Source organism: Anolis carolinensis, chromosome 3, assembly GCF_035594765.1.
Source record: "Anolis carolinensis isolate JA03-04 chromosome 3, rAnoCar3.1.pri, whole genome shotgun sequence".
NCBI lineage: Eukaryota > Metazoa > Chordata > Lepidosauria > Squamata > Dactyloidae > Anolis > Anolis carolinensis.
In genome coordinates, this window is record NC_085843.1 from 288,833,714 (window position 1) to 288,854,255 (window position 20,542).

The window sequence follows — 20,542 nt, forward strand, 5'->3', positions numbered from 1 at the left end:
ACTGCAGCTGCTCCACTATAGTTACAAAGGTTCTGATCCTTCTTATTAGGAAAAGTCTGTAGCAACCTCTGAGTATTAACAGGCCTGAGCGGAAATGAGGGGCCAAAGGGACGGGGAGGCAGGTCCCAAGAAGACGAGGGAGCAGCCGAAGACTGAGCCCCACTCCCCGTCTTTAGGAGCCAAGACGGCCAAACTGCGGCTGACGGACTTTGGCCACCTTTCTCCACCCTTTGGAGGATGGCTCACAGACCCTATGGTTTGCCTCCCAAATCCCTGAGAAGTCCAGCTGGAGCCCTCAATAGGGTCTCGAGAGATTGCTTGTGATGACCTGTCCTCAGAGACAAGGGTCATCTTGATAACCGTCGCCCCGGCTTTCAAATTGATTTGAAAACGCAGCAGAGAGTTCCGCAGACCGCAAAAACAAAAGGAACGGAACGGGACCGCAGCAGACTATTATTAGGAGATCTTTCATTTCACTTTCCCCTTCCCTGAACCATGTAACAAAATCCCCCAATAAAAGTAGCATTTATTTTTACAATAACACTCTCTATCTGGTTATTTTGTATCTTTTCTCTGACTCCTTCCTTTGCATGAAACCTCTCTCTCTCGCGTCCCTTTAACTCCGGCTGAGGATCTCCGCCATAGATTAACATGGCGGACGATATAAATTGGCTCATATCTCTATCAAAATTACCCCTAGAACGCTCCTCTTTTAGACCTAACCCTTTCTAAGGCTCCTGACTCGAGGACCACCAGCAGAACCGGAATCGGTCCAGTTTTCGGCACCTCAACAGCTGACTGTCAAACGGGACCAGCGGCTCCTTTCAAGCCGAGCTGCTGTTTTATCCCGGGTTTTCCTCTCCCCGCGACTCGCGGAATGGTTTTCCCTAGCCCCTTTCTGTGAATTGGGGATGGGGGGGGATCGCTCTCTCGCGGGGGAGATATAGTTCTCCAAGGACCCTCACCCTCTACAGCTGCCAAAGGGTGCTCGGACGGGTGCCCTCCACGTTTCATTCATACTTTTGTGATTTATGAAGAAGAAGAACACTCTTCCCCAGACCTACCCCTGGACTTATGAAATCCTATACTCCCAAAGACTGCAACCCACATGTGCCTCTTCCCTATGCCACCTCTACGAATTCCTCCCATCACAGTTGAACTCCTTTTCCTCATGTATTTGTGAATTTTCATATTCTATGTATTTGGACCCTCTCCTAACTCATTGTTGTATGAATTTCTAATCGTTGGGCTAACTTCATGGATTGTGAAAGTATGCTGCTAGAACTCCACTCTTATGAATCTCCATATCGGGTTCCCCAGATGTTGTGAACTTCGTCCTTATCAAATGTTTTCTATTGCTTATACCATTCATGATTCCCCTTTATGCAATGTCACCCACCTTTATGGATCCTCCTTTATCTATATATCTGCCTATATGTATTTATACTCTTTGGGATCCCTGGAAAATATGTATTCTTCCCAGCAGGGTTTATGTTCCAATTTTATTTTTTATTTTCATTTTATCCCATATAATTGTCAGATCACGAAATCAAATGGGAAATATTATGACCCCAACATGAACTCTAGCCCTATGACCCAGACCTCCCTTCCCAAAAACAAAAGGATAATCTGCCACAGTTTAATCCAATCTCATTCCGATCGCATGGACAATATAGGGCGAGCCACCAAATTCCTAAAGGTGACTCACCCCCAGGGCAAACCTTGTCATATCCCAGGCCAGGACGCCGCAGGAAGGCACCCTGTGGGGCTGTCAATGACGGCCCATCAACAACCATCACCACTTCCCGTCTGATGCCCCAAAAGACATATCTAAAATCTGTGAACGTGACAGGACCCCGGACATCCTTGATGGGTGTCATTAATTCCTTTAGAAATTGGCTGGGCCAGGATTAATCCGATGTTTCCTGTTCAGTCACCTCATTGTTTCAATAGCTCCCGCCTCCTCCTCTCTGATTGGCCCGAGGGGGGACAAAAAACGGCTCCCCATTGGGCCAGCAGAGCAAGGCGGGAAACGAAAGCCCGCCTCGTTCCAACTCTCAGCCTATCTGCGATCAGATGGGCAGGGAAGCGGGGCGGGAAATTCAAAGGGCTGTCAGACCGAAACATTGTATAAATATGACTTTATTTGAAACATATGTTACGCTAGTAGATTGAATGATCGCTATTAGCGTCCTCTTCAGCTGAATTGCTCAATAAAACCTCCTTGGCGGATTTTCCTTCAACTTGGCGGACCTTCTTCATTCCAGGCTTCAGGTTGTATTGCGGCTTATATTCCTCTTTTGGCTTCGCCAAGGTCCGTTCCCTCAGGACCGGATCGGCTTCCTTCTAAAGGGGCCCGATCCCCCAAACGCGGTCGATAACAATCTCACTCTGCCTCGAGGGAGGGGTCCCATCACATCTCCAAGAGGAAGGAAGCATAAGCCTTTTTGGACCCCTTTTCAGCCCATGCAGGGTCTCTGGTTCCCAAACGGAGAGAAAGGAGCCAAGAGGAACCCGGAAGGCCTTCTCTAAGATGGCATCCTCAGTGCCTGGCGCCACCGGAATTGGGCCCCAAAGGAGAAGCCATGAATACGGCTTTTGCATTGTTGAAGGTGTCCACTGCCGCAATCCATGCCGCAATTGCATAGTTTGGGTGTTGGGCTCTGGAGACCAGGGTTCAAATCCCCGCTCAGCCATGAAAACCAATAGTGGGAAAGTCACACTCCCAGAAGACTCTGTGATCAGTCGCCAATCAGGGATGACCTGAGAGAGCACGACAATGGCTGTGGTTTGGGCCTTGGGCCTTGAGTCTGGAGGCCAGGGATGGAACCCCACTTGGCCTTGGAATCCCCAGCTGGCCTTGAGCCAGTCACACTCTCTCAGCCTCAGAGGGAGACTATGGCAAACCTATTGGGTTAATCTATTGACAAATCTATGAATAACTCTTCTGAGGCTAATGGCAAGCTCAGAGCCTCATCCCAGGGCGGAGGCAGCCTGGCTCTCGAGGGAAGTTACTTTTGATGGCTTGGATTTTAGGACTGTCCCCCAGAGGCCAAAAACAACGTCTTAATTGACAGTAACAAAGCCAAATCTTCACAAACTGGAGACCTGGGTCCCTTAAAATTTAGCATATTCCCCCTCTTTTTTCCTGTGTGATTTCTAATGCCTTTTGCCTGATGAAGAAGCCAATGGAGCCTTGAAAGCATGCAGGGTGTGTTTGGGTGCAAACCTGGTTGGTCCAGTAGAGCTCTTTTGTGGATTTGGGGTGATATTACATGTGGGGACTTGATGTGGCCGAGGATGGAATCCCTTCAGATCCCACCGCTGCCACCAATTTATGTCAGGAGCTGAGGTTGACAGAGGATGGAATCCCTTTTAGAGTCCCTCAGCTTTGCCACCAATATTGTACAGAGGTGAGGTGTCTGACAGGAATGTGTATCAGTGATGGAACCCTTTTTTGATCACACACACACACACACAGAGACCACCACTTAATAAAGATGTTTTGTGAGAGATGATGTTAATTGATTATTTGTTTGATTATCTTCTTCTTCGCTGCCACCAATGGAGACGTCAGGCAGATGGTACTGGTTCTTATAAGCTTTCTCTATTTGTTCCACTTCAGGTGTTGATGTTACTTAACTTAATATGAGAGTATGACAGAGGCTTATTTAGAATAAAATCAAAACAAGTTTATTGCAGGTACAGAGCTTGATGGTTTCAGATAACTTGGTAAAGGCACTTCGCTTAATGGTTACAACGGTTATGAGGTGGTTAAACTTTCAAAATACTTCTTTCTTTAAGTTACACTAAACCCTGATCCTACTGGATCCCCTGGGATTAATGTTCTCTAATCCACAGGCTCTATAAAAGACCCTAGACAAATCACCTAACTTGCCTAGACTGGTCTAACCTAAATCTGACTCAAATCTTTCTATTTAAGCCAGTCTGATTCTCCACACAAGAATCAGATCCTTCCCTGTGACTGGAAAATCACCAACTCCTAAAATAAATCCTTTTATTTTAGGCCTGACCCAAATTCTTCTGAGTCACCCTGATTCTCTACCTGAGAATCAGTTCCTTCACTGTGGATGGAAATCACAGACTGAAACTGGGTTTTAAAACATTCCCCTTTTCCTTTCCAAGAGGCAGTTGGCTCCGCCCCTGTTGCTATGGTAACCTGTTCTAGCATTCTAAGATGGCTACCTTCCCCCATACATATGGTCAACTGAAATACTCACCATTTTAAACTTAGCCAAACCTGGCTGTTCAAACAAAATCAAATACACATATCATCTATAAACAAAATATAATTATACACGTCTTCCCATTACATTTCCCTACCAGGCCAGTACTCCACATTTGTGTGGCTGAGGGCCTCAGGGCCCCAGGAAAGTGGAAAAGTGCCAAGGCCTCTAGGACGCCGCCACATTTTCTTAATCCTATGAACTTTACCTTACCTTTACCCATGAACTCTTATTTAGCACATTTACGATTGACAAAACTTTAAATAGGTTTCCTTTACATTTTGCTTTTTTGCGGCTGTCATTTGTTCAGAAATGGCTGCAAAGCCCCAAATAATCCCCATTTCATTATGGATGGCAAGTTTGGTGAATCATCATATGCAGTCATACCCAATGACTTTAATCATAAATTTTAAAAATTGCGTCTTGTTTGAATCTTTGTTCTATGTATTTGAAAATGCATTTTTTAGAAATATGGTTTAATATCTGTACTTTAAAGGATGTTATAAAATGTGTATTTTATAGAATGTTTTAATGATTATGTTTTAGCTATATAAGTTTGTATGTATCTAGTAAGGTAAAGGTTTTCCCCTGACATTAAGCCTAGTCGTGTCCGACTCTGGGTCCCACAGGAGCAGTACCTATTGATCTACTCACATTTGCATGTTTTTGAACTGCTAGTTTGGCAGAAGCAGTATATATATATATATATGTGTGTGTGTGTGCATAATGGAGCCCCGGTGGCGAAGTGTGTTAAAGCACTGAGCTGCTGAACTTGCAGACCGAAAGGTCCCAGGTTCAAATCCCGAGAGCAGAATGAGCACCCGCTGTTAGCTCCAGCTTCTGCCAACCTAGCAGTTTGAAAACATGCCAATGTGAGTAGATCAATAAGTACCACTCTGGCGGGAAGGTAACGGCTCTCCTTGCAGTCATACTGGCCACATGACCTTGGAGGTGTCTACGGACAACGCTGGCTCTTCAGCTTAGAAATGGAGATGAGCACCAGAGTCAGACACGACTGGACTTAATGTCAGGGGAAACATTTCCCTGTAAACATATGAGGGGAAAATTGATATATTAATGTATTTGTAGGGGGACCATCTATATAAATATTTAGAAGCTTTGGGGCATGCATTTACCCAAGGAAGAAATGCAAGCAATGCCCCCCTAAAAACAACTTTGTCCTCTTTTCTCCTGCCCTTTCACACCTCTTTTCTTTCTCCCTTTTTCAAACTCTAAAAGTAGCCAGAAAAGGCTTTTTAAAACTTCTCTCCCTCTTCCAAAAAAACCCACCTCATTTTTGTTTCCTTAGGAATAAAAATAAATACACACCTTCTGTTGCTCTCTTTTCCCTCCTTCCCTCCCTTTGGACTCAAATGTTCTTGCAACAGTAGTAGTAGTAGTAATAATAGCTATGAATCATGCAAATTTGCAAGAATATCTTTTTTTCTTCCCCTTCTGCCCATGCAATCTGGCTTGCAAGGGTTTCTCTCACACTCTCCTTTCGCTTTTGAAAACATTCGCTTCATCTCTGTCTCTCACTCAAAAAAATATAAGATAACCAGCCTGGGAGAAGCAGAGGAGGGAGGTTTTGGAAAAGAAAACATACTGTGGCCTCCAGGCTCCGCTGCTGGCTTGACCTTGACCCAAATATAAGCCGGGGGAGCACGTTTAAATGAACAGGCCCAAAAGAGCTGTTATTAGAATACATCTTTCTGTTTGAAAGCATATGGCACTTTATCACTGCTACTTATTTCCATGATACAGCACTTTATGAAACCTGTCCCCACTGGGTTGCTTTTAATTACTCTGATTTTATCTGCTTGGATTTTAATGTATTTGTCCATTATTTTATTTTGTGTATTGTTGGAATGTTTTAAGTTTATGTTAAATTAGTTGTTGTTCGGGCTTGTCCCTATTGTGAGCCGCCCCGAGTCCCTTCGGGGAGATGGGGCGGGATATAAAAATAAAGTTTATTATTATTATTATTTTTCAGCTCAGAAATAAGGGCTGAAAAACTCGGCTTATCTTTGAGTATATACAGTATATGCATGCTTTGTGAACCTTCGTTGGCCCCTGTAAATTAATTGTGGATGTCTTATGCTTAGATTTCATGTCATTATATAATTTTGTTTATGTTTTGTTTGATTTATTGATATTTGGTTCTAATGCTGTACTTTTTTTCGTGTCAGGAGTGACTTGAGAAACTGCAAGTTGCTTCTGGAGTGAGAGAATTGGCTGTCTGCAAGGACGTTGCCCAGGGGACGCCTGGATGTTTTCACCGTCCTTGTGGGAGGCTTCTCTCATGTCCCCACATGGAGCTGATAGAGGGAGCTCATCCGCGCTCTCCCCGGGTGGGATTCGAACCTGGCAGCTTGCAGATCAGCAGCCCAATCTTCAAGTCACAAGGCTTTAACCCACTGCGCCACCAGGGGCTCTAATGCTGTACTCACATGTGGGCTTATGTGGGTATTTGTTTGTTTCATGGAGGCATTGAATGTTTGCCTTTTGTATTCTGGAATCCGCCCCGAGTCCCCCCGGGGAGATAGAAGCTATTTATATTCCGCCCTATTATTTATTTATTTATTTACATTGTGATTTGCCTCGAGCCATGAGGAGAGTAAGAAATAAAATCATCTTCTTCATCATCATCATCATCATCCATGTAATCTACACCTGCAAATATAGAGGGACAGTTGTATTGAAATGCTGGATTCAGATGTGCAGTAAAAGAAATCAAAGTCATATCCAAAAAAGCAATAAATGATCAAAACATGGTATATATGTAATAACTGAAGCATAAAAATCAAATCCAGAGCCATGTGACCGGCATATCGGTGTAACATAATATCCAAAAGGACCTTCGATTTTGGATTAAATCCCTGCTCTATCTGCCTTTCCAGTCTCCTAATATTTTGACCCTTCTAAATCCCCTTTTCAGAAACAATTTTTAATAAGAAAAAGTGAAACATACTGATTTTATAATATATAATGCTAAAACTACACAGCTCACAACGAACTACAAAGATAAATCAGAAAATACAGCAATAAAAACTCCTATATAGATACACAAAGTACATAAACAAACGGACAGACAGACAGATCTTGGTCTAATTTTAAGAACTTCACACCTGAATCTGATACTAAGAACCACACAAAGAGTTGGTTGTACAGTGTTCCCTCATTTATTGCGGGGGTACATTCCACGACCACATGCGATACGTGAAAATCCGCAAAGTAGGGATATAATAATAATAATAATAAATTTATTCTTATATCCCGCCCCATCTCCCCGAGGGGACTCGGGGCGGCTCACAACAATAATAAAAAACAGTGACAAATTACACATTGTAAAATCAAACATGAAAAGCAGTCATTTTTATTTTAATATTGAAACATTATTTAATAGTTAGGTGGCCTTTCTCCCCCTGCAAGCCCCGGGGAGAGTGAAGCCTTTCCTACCAGGGCCAGCGGGCCCCTTGCTCCGTGCCTGCCATGTGGCTCTGGCTGCCTCTGCCGCCACTCCGCCCGGTGAGTGAGTGAGTGAGGGAGGGAGGGTGGGTGAGACAGTGACAGAGTAAGAGTGAGGGCGGGTGGCAGCCAGGCTCCCGTCTCTGCCGTCGCTCCAGTCGGCCACGCCAGGAAACGTGGAGGACTCGGAAGAGGGGGCAGGACTCGTGGAGGACCCCCTCTTCTGAGTCCTCCATGTTTCTCGGCATGGCCGCCTGGAGTTGTGGCAGAAACAGGAGCCTGGCTGCCTCTTCCAGGCTCCTCTTCTGTCGCCCACCCTCACTCACTTCCTCACTCACTCGCCCACCCTCCCTCCCTCACTGGCTCACTCACCAGGCAGGCACAACGCAAGGGGGCAGCCCTGAGGAGGGTAGCCCCTCATTTATGGAATGCCTTGCCAGTTGAAACTCGAACAACCCGAGACCTACTTGCCTTTCAGAAAGCCTGCAAAACCTTGCTCTTCCGACAAGCTTTCAATGGGTGAAAAACTCGGGGCTATGTCTGCTTTTATTGTTATTTTAAAGCTAAGTGTATTGTTTTAATCTATTTCTGTAAACCGCTCTGAGCCAAACTGGAAGTAGCGGTATACAAGTCTAATAAATAAATAAATACATTTTCCCGCAAAACAGCGAGTCCACAATAAGCGAACAGCGAAGTAGTGGGGGAACACTGTATCACTTATTATTCTACTCCCCTTAGAATGAAACATACAGAATAATCACAGGATGCCTTAAATCTACACCTGTTAATAAACTCTACAAGTTAGCTGGGATTCCCCCCCCCCCCCCCCCCCCGGATGTGTGACAGTGTTGAGAGAAATAAGGTTGAACATTTTGAAAGCCATCCACTGCATGACTATCAGCCTCCTCCCAGGAGACTCAAATCAAGGAAAGTTTCATCACTCCTCTGAATGTTCCTCCAGCAACAGCAAGAGTGTCCCTCTGGGCAGCTAAACCAGGCAATCCCAACTGGAGGCCCCCCACCCCTCCAGGGGCAAACCAAGAATGGGCAACTTGGAAGTCCCTGAACAGACTCAGAAGCAGAGTGGGCAGATCTAAAGACAACTTGGCAGGGTGGCACGACCTGGAGGAATCCTCCACCTTGTGTGACTGTGGAGCAGAACAAACAACTCCACATATGTCTGCTTGCCCACAATGTCCTGTTTAAAGCTACGGAAAATGTGGTCGCTGTTTTTCTAAAACTATTTAGCTGCTTGTGATTCCTCTATTTTATCACTTTTAAACTTATTTATTATGCAATGCTTTTGACACGAAATAAATAAAACTCCCCTTAGATAATCCTATGTAAGTTCACTTCTACCTTTGGCAACACTTGTCTAATTAATAACTCTGACAACTGACACTTGCCCCTGTTGTTGTGAAAAAGACATAAAGTAGTCCCAATCTTTCTTGAAGTCTCCTTAATTGGCAGTCACTTTGTCCCTCTCTGCTAGTTTGCAGATCTTCATCAGTCATATAAACAATGCTGGCTGCAGTTATCATATATTCTAGACATTTTCCAAATTTTGTTTCTAGATGACCCTACCATTTCCATAAAACAACATTCTAGACTCACTGTAAATGTAACCTTGACAATTTTCTTCCAGCATCATATGCATTTGCATCCAATATTTTCGGGCATTTCTACAAAAGCATCACAATATGCTTACAATATCCCAACGTTGTGTTCTCCTTTTTCAGCATTAACAAGCATTGCCATTATATGTCTTAGGTCAGAGCTTTCCAAACTGTGTCCCATGACACATGAGTGTGTCGACTGTAGTGCACAGGCACGCTGCATGAAAAACGGTTCCCCCCGCCCCCACAGGAAGAGACTCCCAAAGGGCATCCAGTCCAACCCCCTACAGCCAGCCTGGAAGACACAAGCAAAGCACCCATTGAGGCCTATCCAGCCTGTTTTTAAAAATACCGAGATGTTTCATCACCACAGAAGGGGGTTGCTGGTGTGTTCAAGTCTAGGTTCCATTATAACTTGTTATTTGCACAATTGATTGATTGAGTTGCATGTCTAAAAAGTGTGTTAACTCCAGCTCTTGGAGTGTCGCTCTGGGGTCAAATACCACTGTTCTCTCTCTCCAATGTGAATTTTATGTCTATGGAGACTGGAACTCTCAGAGAAGCTCTTTCCACATCCCATTTTATAGGGTTTCCCCCCAGTGTGAGTCCTTTGATGTAAATGTAGATTTTGTTACATAATGTTATCATATATTTTAGTAATCTTACACATTTTCTTTCTAGATTATCACCCAGCATTATTAAGTTACAAAACTCTGGTGTAATTGCAAATGTAAACTTAACAATTTGTTTCCAGGCATGTATAGGGTGTCTCCCAAGTATGAATCCTCTGATGTGAAAGTAACTTCCACTCTGAGCGAAGCTTTTTCCACACTACAGGCATGTAGAATCATAGAATCACAGAATCATAGAGTTGGAAGAGACCTTGTGGGCCATCCAGTCCAACCCCCTGCCAAGAAGCAGGAAAATCACATGTGTAGGGTTTCCCCCCAGTGTGGGTTCTTTGATGGGAACGGAGACCTGAATTACTAGTGAAGCTCTTTCCACACTCCAGGCATCTATATGGTTTCTCCCCAGTGTGGGTTCTTTGATGTGTTTGCAGACTTCCACTCTGAGTGAAGCTCTTTCCACATTCCAAGCATATATAGGGTTTCATCCCAGTGTGACTCCTATGATGTAAACGTAGACCTGAACTATAACTGAAGCTCTGTCCACACTCCAGGCATTTATAAGGTTTCTCCCCAGTGTGAGTCCTTTGATGTGAACTAAGACTTGAACTACAAGTGAAGCTCTGTCCACACTCAAGGCAAGTATAGGGTTTCTCCCCAGTGTGAGTCCTTTGATGTCTACGTAGACTTCCACTCTCAGTGAAACTCTGTCCACAATCCAGGCATTTATAGGGTTTCTCCCCAGTGTGAGTCCTTTGATGTTTACTTAAATTTCCATTATGACTAAAACTCTTTCCACAATCCAGGCATGTATAGGGTTTCTCCCCCCAAGTGTAGGTTCTTTGATGTGAATGGAGACTTGCACTCTGAGTGAAGCTCTGTCCACATTCCAGGCAAGTATAGGGTTTCTCCCCAGTGTGAGTCCTTTGATGTCTTTGTAGACCTAGACTCCGACTGAAGCTCTATCCACACTCCAGGCATGTATAGGGTTTCTCCCCAGTGTGGGATCTTTGATGTCTATGTAGACTTCCTCTCTCAGTGAAGCTCTGTCCACACTCCAGGCATTGATAGGGTTTCTCCCCAGTGTGAGTTCTTTGATGTGAAGTCAAATGTCCACTCTGAGTGAAGCTCTTTCCACACTCCATGCATTTATAAGGTTTCTCCTCAGTATGAATCCTTTCATGTGCATGAAGATTTCCTCTCCCAGTGAAGCTCTTTCCACACTCCAAGCATTTATAAGCTTTTTCCTCCATGTCAAAAGTGATATGGGTGTTTAATTGCAATACAGATATTTTCCTTTATTATATGCAAGATCCAGAATTCAGCAAGATGATCATCTTGAGACGATTTCTTCTTCCTATATTATTGGCTTCCTTACTGCATCCAAGATGTGGCTCCATAGATTCCTCATTTCCCTGGTCAACAAAGAAGCAAACGATCAAGGATGAAAGCCAGAAACCTTCCTTACTTCCATGATTTCCCCCCTTCCCCTTCATGGGTCATTGTGAAATGGAAATATCAACAAATGCAGACATCATGGTCTCAAGAGCATAAACTGATCCTTAAAAAAGGAATGAATCCAGAAAGACAGAAGAAGAGAGAGAGAAGAATGATAGAAGGATAAAAGGAAGGAAGGGGAACCCCTTTCAATATTGCTGCATCATAGAATCATAGAATAGTAGAGTTGGAAGAGATCTCATGGGACATCCAGTCCAACCCCCTGCAAGAAGCAGGAAAATCTGCATTCAATCTGCATTCAAAGCACCCCCGACAGATGGCCATCCAGCCTCTGCTTAAAAGCCTCCAAAGAAGGAGCCTCCACCACAGTTCGGGGCAGAGAGAGAGTTCCACTGCCGAACAGCCCTTCTCACAGTGAGGAAGTTCTTCTTTATATTCAGGTGGAATCTGCTTTCCTGTAGTTTGAAGCCATTGTTCCGCATCACATTGATTTCATTGGGTCAAACAAAAATGTGGCTAAAGGAATGGAAGTCAGGCAGGCAGAGAGAAAGAAATGGTTTGTTCTAATATTAAAGGGCGACATTCACTGGATAATGGGGATCCCTGAATTATCAGGATGTGCTAAATGACGAGGGACACAACAATTACTGGGCTGCCTCCCATCACACAATGGATCCCAGGTCCAATTCTTGCGCATTCCCTACTGCCATCAAATTTCCTGTCTTTTCCTGAAGGAATCTTGTCATGGGGGTTCTCTGTGGGAAGTTTGGCCCAATTCCATCGTTGGTGGGGTTCAAGGGGCTCCTTGATTATAGGTGAGCTATAAATCCCAGCAACTACAACTCCCAAATGTCAATGTCTATTTTCCGCAAACTCCACCAGTGTTCAAATTTAACAGCAGCATCAATTATTACCATCCTAGAATTCAATTACAGACCAGTTATCAGACTCGAAATGCACCAATTGTGTATTTATATGTATATTTTTATCAATGTTTAATGTATTTAATCTTAACTGATTGAATTGTCTGCAATATTTTTATATTGTGTTTCATTGTAAGCCACCCTGAGTCCCCTATGGGTGAGAAGGGCGGGATATAAATATTGTAATAAATAAAATAAACTGTAATAAATTTAGGCATATTGAGTATTCATGCCAAGTTTGGTCCAGATCCATCATTGTTTGAGTCCACAGTGCTCTCTGGATGGAGGTGAACTACAACTCCCAAACTCAAGGTCAATGCACACCAAACCCTTCCAGTATTTTCTGTTGGTCACGGGAGTTCTGTGTGCCAAGTTTGGTTCAATTCCACCATTGGTGGAGTTTGGAATGCTCTTTGAATATAGGTGAACTATAAATCCCAGCAACTACAACTCCCAAATAACAAAATCAATTCCCCCCAACGCCACTACTATTCAAATTTGGGTGTATCGGGTATGTGTGCCAAATATGGTCCAGTTAATGAAAATACAGCCTGGATATCACATATTTACATTACGATTCATAACAGTAGCTAAGTTACAGTTATGATGTAGCAACAAAAATAGTTTTATGGTTGGGGTCACAACAATATGAGAAACTGTATTAAGGAGTTGCGGCATTAGGAAGGTTGAGAACCACGGCTCTATATAGTAATGTCTGGCAGAAGTCCTTCATGTCAACAGGGTTCACTATTACCCACTTTTTCCTTTTTCTACAATAAGTTCAAGAACATACCTCCTGCAGACTGGTTAATTTTGAGACCTTATGGGAAACAGTCACTCATTTCCCCGTGAGTATGAGAATCTTTGTAGTTTGGATATTGCATCGACTTTTAGGTGTTAGTATCTCTTCCCTTTTTCCTCCTCTAACAGAGAATCTCGTTCAATCAGCAGGGAAACCTTTCGGCTGCGACAATATGCAGTCTGGGTTGCTGTGAGTTTTCCATGTTCCAGAAGCATTCTAGAACATAGCCATACAGCCCGGAAACTCACAGCAACCCAGTGATTCCAGCCATGAAAGCATTCAACAACACAATATGCAGTTCTGCTGACAATTGTGTGATACGTTTAAAAATAATAATAATAATAATAATAATAATAATAATAATAATAATAATAATAATAAACAAATGCAATTAAGGCCAAGATCGAAAAATCGGCTGATGACCCAAAATGCAGACTGTGCAAGGAAACCGATGAAACCATTGATCATATCCTCAGCTGCTGTAGGAAAATTGCACAGACAGACTACAGAGGCACAACTATGTGGCCCAAATGATTCATTGGAACTTATGCCTCAAGTACCACCTCCCAGCAGCAAAGAACTGGTGGGATCACAAACCTGCAAAAGTATTGGAAAATGAGCACGCAAAGATACTGTGGGACTTCCGAATCCAGACTGACAAAGTTCTGGAACAAAACACACCAGACATCACAGTTGTGGAAAAGAAAAGGTTTGGATCATTGATGTTGCCATCCCAGGTGACAGTTGCATTGACGAAAAACAACAAGAAAAACTCAGCCGCTATCAGGACCTCAAGCTTGAACTTTAAAGACTCTGGCAGAAACCAGTGCAGGTGGTCCCAGTGGTGATGGGCACATTGGGTGCCGTGCCAAAAGATCTCAGCCGGCATTTGGAAACAATAAACATTGACAAAATTACAATATGCCAGCTGCAAAAGGCCACCCTGCTGGGATCTGCGCGCATCATCCAAAAATACATCACACAGTCCTAGACACTTGGGAAGTGTTTAACTTGCGATTTTGTGATATGAAATCCAGCATATCTATCTTGTTTGCTGTGTCATAATAAAATAATAACTTTATTTTTATACCCCGCCTCTATCTCCCCAAAGGGCACTCAGGGAGGCTTACATGGGGCCAAGCCCGAATAAAAACAATAGCAATATAATAATAATAATAATAATAATAATAATAATAATAATAATAATAATAATAATTTTATTCTTATATCCCGCCCCATCTCCCCGGAGGGACTCGGGGCGGCTTACATGGGGCCATGCCCAGACACGACAGCACAAATCAGATAAAACATTAAACCGAGCAGTAAAACTTCAACATGATTAAAAACAGTCATAAAAGTCAATATACACAATAATATTAAAATCCCGATTTGGGTCAAAAGATCCAGGCCAAGGTGCAAAGCAATATCAAGTTATCAGGGAGGGATAATTATGCAGCAGGTGTAATACTTAAAGTGCTGAATGAATCCTAAAAACAATCCAGAGGGTCTACTGCTTAATAGGTAAATAACATGATCCCACAAGGATCAGTCAACGAAGGCCTTCTGGAATAGCCAAGTTTTCAGGCTCTTCCTGAAAGAGAGTAGGGTAGGGGCCTGCCTAATCTCCCTGGGGAGCGAGTTCCACAGCCGGGGGGCCACGGCGGAGAAGGCCCTCTCCCTCGTCCCCACCAACCGCAACTGCGAAGTTGGTGGAAGTGAGAGGAGGGCCTCCCCCGACGAGCGAAGAGGTCGTGCGGGTTCACAGGGGGAAATGCGGTCTCGAAGGTAGGTGGGTCCCAAACCGTTTAGGGCTTTGTAGGTGATAACCTGCACCTTGAATTGGGCTCGGAAAAGAAATGGCAGCCAGTGGAGCTCTTTAAACAGCGGCGTTGAGCGCGCCCTGTAATCTGCCCCAGTTAGAAACCTGGCTGCCGATCGTTGTACTAGTTGTAGTTTCCGAGCCGTCTTCAAAGGCAGCCCCACGTAGAGCGCATTGCAGTAATCCAGTCTAGAGGTAACTAAGGCATGGACCACCATGGTCAGATCTGACTTCTCGAGGTATGGTCGCAGCTGGCGCACAAGTTTTAGTTGTGCAAAGGCCCTCCCAGCCACGGCCGACACCTGGGCCTCAAGTGTCAGCGCAGAGTCCAGGAGGACCCCCAAGCTGCAATGGACCTGCGCCTTCAGGGGGAGTGCGACCCCGTCAAGCACAGGTTGCCACCCAATACCCCGATCAGACGTACGACTGACCTGGAGGACCTCTGTCTTGTCAGGATTGAGCTTCAGCTTGTTCGCCCTCATCCAGGCCAATACAGCGGCCAGACACTAGTCCAGTATCCGAGGGGCTTCCTTGGAATTAGGTGGAAAGGAGTAGTAGAGTTGGGTGTCATCCGCGTAGAGATGGCACCGCACTCCAAAACTCCGGATGACCTCACCCAGCGGTTTCATGTAGATATTAAAAAGCATGGGGGACAAAATGGAACCTTGTGGGACCCCACAGGTCAATGGCCAGGGGTCCGAGCAGGTGTCCCCCAGCTTCACCAACTGGGAACGGCCCTCTAGGAAGGACTGGAGCCACTGCAGAACAGTACCCCCAAGGCCCATCCCGGAGAGACGTCCCAGAAGAGACGTATAAAACACAACAATAGACAAAAGACATGCACAATTATAAAAATTTAAACATTAGCCATTAAAAACAAATGACAAGAACTAATAAAAACATGGATTAAAACTGAGAGGTTGTAAAAGTAGACTGGGTAAGGTGCACCATATAAAGATTGTAAACACGAGGTGACTGATAAAGTGCTGCAAATTCTTGGAAGTGCAAATTGGGATGGGAGTAGACCATATGTGTATATCAAGTTGACAAAGGTAAAAAGTGCAAACCGGTACAGGAATGGTCACAGATACAGATTGCTATGGGGATGAGCAATCTTTAACTAAAGGCCTGAGTAAAGAGCCAGGTTTTCAAGCTCTTTCTGAATGCTACCAGGGTGGGGGCTTTCCTGATTTCCCTGGGGAGCGAGTTCCCGAGCCGGGGGGCCACCAAGGAGGAGGCCCTCTCTCTCGTCCCCACCAACCGCGCTTGTGACGGAGGCGGGAGCAAGAGGAGGGCCTCCCCCGACGAATGAAGAGATCGTGCAGGTTTAATGCTCCAGCCTCTCTTCTGAAATCCAGGTTAATTTTCCTCTGTGCAATGAATACCATTGTTTCTGCCTGGTCACATCATGCCAACATGCACAACCCCATAAAATGCAGTGTGATCGGGATTCGCAGCTAAAATGTTGATAGACTGCTTAAATATAGATTTAACAGAGAAAGCATTGGGGTGAAAAAATAAACAGTTAATTATTGATCCTCTGGCTGAGCTTAATGTCTGTCTGATCATATTTCCCACATCCACCATTCCTGCTTTGAGTGAAAAGTACATTGAGAGTATCATAGCAAGGGCCGTGATCTCCCCCTTTCCACCCCACCTTAAGATCATCCACACAGAGATATTGGTAGAGTCCAAGATGAGTTCACAAATGTGTTTAGTGCTCTGTGAAAAATGCCCTTTTGCTTGGAAACCCACAAAGGAGGCTGAGCATCATGGAAACAAACTCTCGGGATACGCTCTGAAAGGAGCATTGCAGCCTGCCTTCAAGGAGACCCACTGCAGATTGATTGGGTGACTATGTATTTTGTGACCAAATTTGGTGTGATTTGGTCCAGTGGTTTTGTTGTTTACTCCATGGGAATTATGCACAATATATTTTGTTATTCTATTATTATTGTAGTATATTATCATATTATTACTATTATTTATTATTATATTATTTACTAGCTGTGCCCGGCCACGCGTTGCTGTGGCGAAGTATGGTGGTATGGGAAATAAAGTATTGAGGAATTGGTGGTAGTTAAGGTAAAGGGTAAAAGGTGTGGAGTCCAGATAATCCAGTTAAAGCAGATAATATAAGATTATAAATGGGTTATATAGCTGTGTGGAAGGGCCTTGAGTCTACACTGCCATTTAATCCAGTTAAAATATGATAATTTGTATTTTATAGGCAGTGTGGAAGAGGCCTAAGTGAGGCCTAACTCTGCCTGTCCCCTGGGTGAGTGGGTTGCTAGGAGACCAAGTGGGCAGAGCTTAGCCTTCTAACTGGCAGCAATTGGATAAAAACAATTATTCCTCTCCCTCTAATTAGGACTTTATTTTTCTTTTCTTTTTGTTGTATCAACCTAGAGGCGTGGATGATGGATTGTGTTGTCAATTTTCGAGGTTGTGGGGTGTTTAGTTTTGTTGTTTTGGCGGTCGCCAGGATTCCATCACTCTTTTATATATATAGATTATTATTCATGACTACATTGAAACTAGAAGAGAAATCAGCGTGGAAGCTGCAAGAGGTACCATAGATTGCAGGGTTGTTGTATGTCTTTCGGGCTGTGTGGCCATGTTCCAGAAGCATTCTCTCCTGACGTTTCGCCCACATCTATGGCAGGCATCCTCAGAGGTTGTGAGGTACCTGCCATAGATGTGGGCGAAACGTCAGGAGAGAATGCTTCTGGAACATGGCCACACAGCCCGAAAGACATACAACAACCCTGTGATCCTGGCCATGAAAGCCTTCGACAACACATTGTACCATAGATTGTTGTACAAGGAAATAATGGTAGTCAATAGTTTTTGATTTATTGAATACAGTTATATATTACAGTTATGTATTTTTGTTATTTAAACTATACATATTGTGAAATTATGGTTTTTTTCTCAAAGTGACACACCACCCAAGTCATGCTAGGTTTTTTGGTGAATTTTGACACTCCAAGCGCAAAAGGTTGCCCATCATTGACCTATATTGTATATACATATAATATTGATAATATTATAATGTATTACGATATAATACTGATAACAATACAATATAACATTCATTATATATTATATATATTAAATGTAATATTACTAACAATATTACGATATAATTGATATAGCATAATATAGTAATTTAATACTAGTACTATGCTAATAATATAATGTAGTGTATGTAAATATAATTTGTAAGCCGCTCTGAGTCCCCTTCGGGGTGAGAAGGGCGGGATATAAATGTAGTAAACAATAAATAAATAAATGTGCAGTGTGCATGGGAATTTATTCATAGATTTTTTTTAAACAACTATAGTCCGGCCCTCCAACGGTTTGAGGGACCGTGAACTGGCCCCCTGTTTAAAAAGTTTGGGGACCCCTGGTCATAAGAGTAAGCACCCCCCGCCCCCCCCCCCCCCCACTCGCGGCCTGAGGAGCTTCTCACTGCAGCCCCCGCACTTCCAGGCCTGGCCGGGGCCTCCAGGTGTGTTTCTCCCTGGATGAAGGGAGGCCCCGGCCCCTCCTCCCCCAAAGAGAGATATCAAAATAATAATAATAATAATAATAATAATAATAATAATATGTGCCAAAAGATCTCAGCCGGCATTTGGAAACAATAGACATTGACAAAATCACCATCTGCCAACTGCAAAAGGCCACCCTACTGGGATCTGCACACATCATCAGAAAATACATCACACAGTCCTAGACACTTGGGAAGTGTTCGACTTGTGGTTTTGCGAAACGAAATCCAGCATATCTATCTTGTTTGCTGTGCCATACAACGTCGTTGTGTTGATAATAATAATAATAATAATACCTGTCACTTTCTCCGTCTTTATGGTTCGGCTGCCACCGCCTGAGGAAAAATAATGGCGGAGGGAGAGGCTCTGCTCTGACGCACCGAAGAAGCCCCGCCCCTCAACCGTCTTCCTCTAGCCTCCCTTCGCCCTTCCATTGGCTGACATCTTGAAGCCCTACCTATCGGAGGCTCCCATTGGCTGCCTGCCGCTCTCCAGCCTTGATGGACGGATAGAAAGAAGAAAGGAAGGCGGCGTCTGGGGGCAGAGACAGAGAGGAGGAGGAAGGCCACGCCCTTGGCCACGCCCCCTCCTCGGCTTCATCGGAGGGAGGGAGGGAGGGAGGGAGGGAGTGACGTCCTTGCTCTCCTCCCAAGAAGGAAACGTCTGGACACAGAATACTATTTGAGAACACAGAAATGCTGGACCATTCTAACAACTATCATGTCAGACGACACAGAGAAGCCATTGAAATCCACAAGAAGCATGTGGACAACTTCAACAGAAAGGAAGAAACCATGAAAATGAACAAAATCTGGCTCCCAGTATTACAAAACTCCAAAATCAAAACAGTAGATGGGAACCAACACTCTGAGGGCTTGACTGAACAAAGGATGCCCCCAGGCAAGGGACAAAAACCTTTCCAATGCTAATTAGGGTGATTAACTGAAACATTAATGCTGGCTCCCAGTGACAAAGAACTCTTGCCACACCTTGGACTCCACACAGATATATATTCTTTCCTTTCCTTACTTAGTTTATCCATACCTCACAACCTCTGAGGATGCCTGCCATAGATGTGGGCGAAACGTCAGGAGAGAATGCTTCTGGAATGTGGCCACACAGCCCGAAAGACATACAACAACCCTGTGATCCCGGCCATGAAAGCCTTCGACAACACAGGAAACGTCTTCTTTTTATAAAAGTAATTTTTATTAAAGAAAGTTTTATTTACATAGAACAAAAGGAAAAAGTGGTCTCATCTGCCTATTTGAGGTTGTTGATGTTTCTTCCAGCAATCTTAACTCCAGCCCTGGATTCGTCAAGCCCCGCACATACGTCGCATGATGTGTTCTGCGTACAGGGAAGAGGGAGGGAGGGAGGGAGGGAGGGAGGAGGCAGCCCCGGTGTCCGCACGCCTTTCCCAATCGGGAACAACCGCCTCCTGCTCCCTGGTCTGTTCTGAGTGTGGCTACGTGGTCGTGATAGAGATTCCTCGGGAGACGGGCAAGGGGGCTTGGACTCCCCAGACCACCCAGAACTTGCCTCAGAGGTAAAGGTGAGATACACCAATAATAATATCAAAAAATATAAATACAGTAGAGTCTCACTAATCCAAGCTAAACGGGCCGGCAGAAGCTTGGATAAGCGAATATCTTGGATAATAAGGAGGGATTAAGGAAAAGCCTATTAAACATCAAATTAGGTTATGATTTTACAAATTAAGCACCAAAACTTCATGTTATACAACAAATTTGACAAAAAATGTAGTTCAATACGCAGTAATGTTATGTTGTAATTACTGTATTTATGAATTTAGCACCAAAATATCACGATATATTGGAAACATTGACTACAAAAATGGTTTGGATTATCCAGAGGCTTGGATAAGCGAGGCTTGGATTAGTGAGACTCTACTGTATTGCGACCCCTTTGTGACTTGACCCTCCCACAAGAAGAAGAAGGAGAAGAAGAAGAAGTTGTTCTCCGTGGAGGCCTTGCCGCTGTGTGGGCATGGGCTCACCCGCACGCC

At 44.1% G+C, this 20,542-nt stretch overlaps 1 protein-coding gene across 1 annotated transcript in view; it reads right to left on the bottom strand.

Moving 5' to 3' along the window:
- LOC100556932 (zinc finger protein 850) overlaps nucleotides 1-18,895 on the bottom strand; it is a 57,525-nt gene extending 38,630 nt beyond the window's left edge. Inside the window, exon 1 of the mRNA XM_062976951.1 lies at nucleotides 18,810-18,895. The gene's annotated coding sequence lies outside the window, so the exon portion shown is untranslated. The remainder of the gene's footprint in view (nucleotides 1-18,809) is intronic.
- Between the last annotated feature and the right edge of the window lie 1,647 nt (nucleotides 18,896-20,542).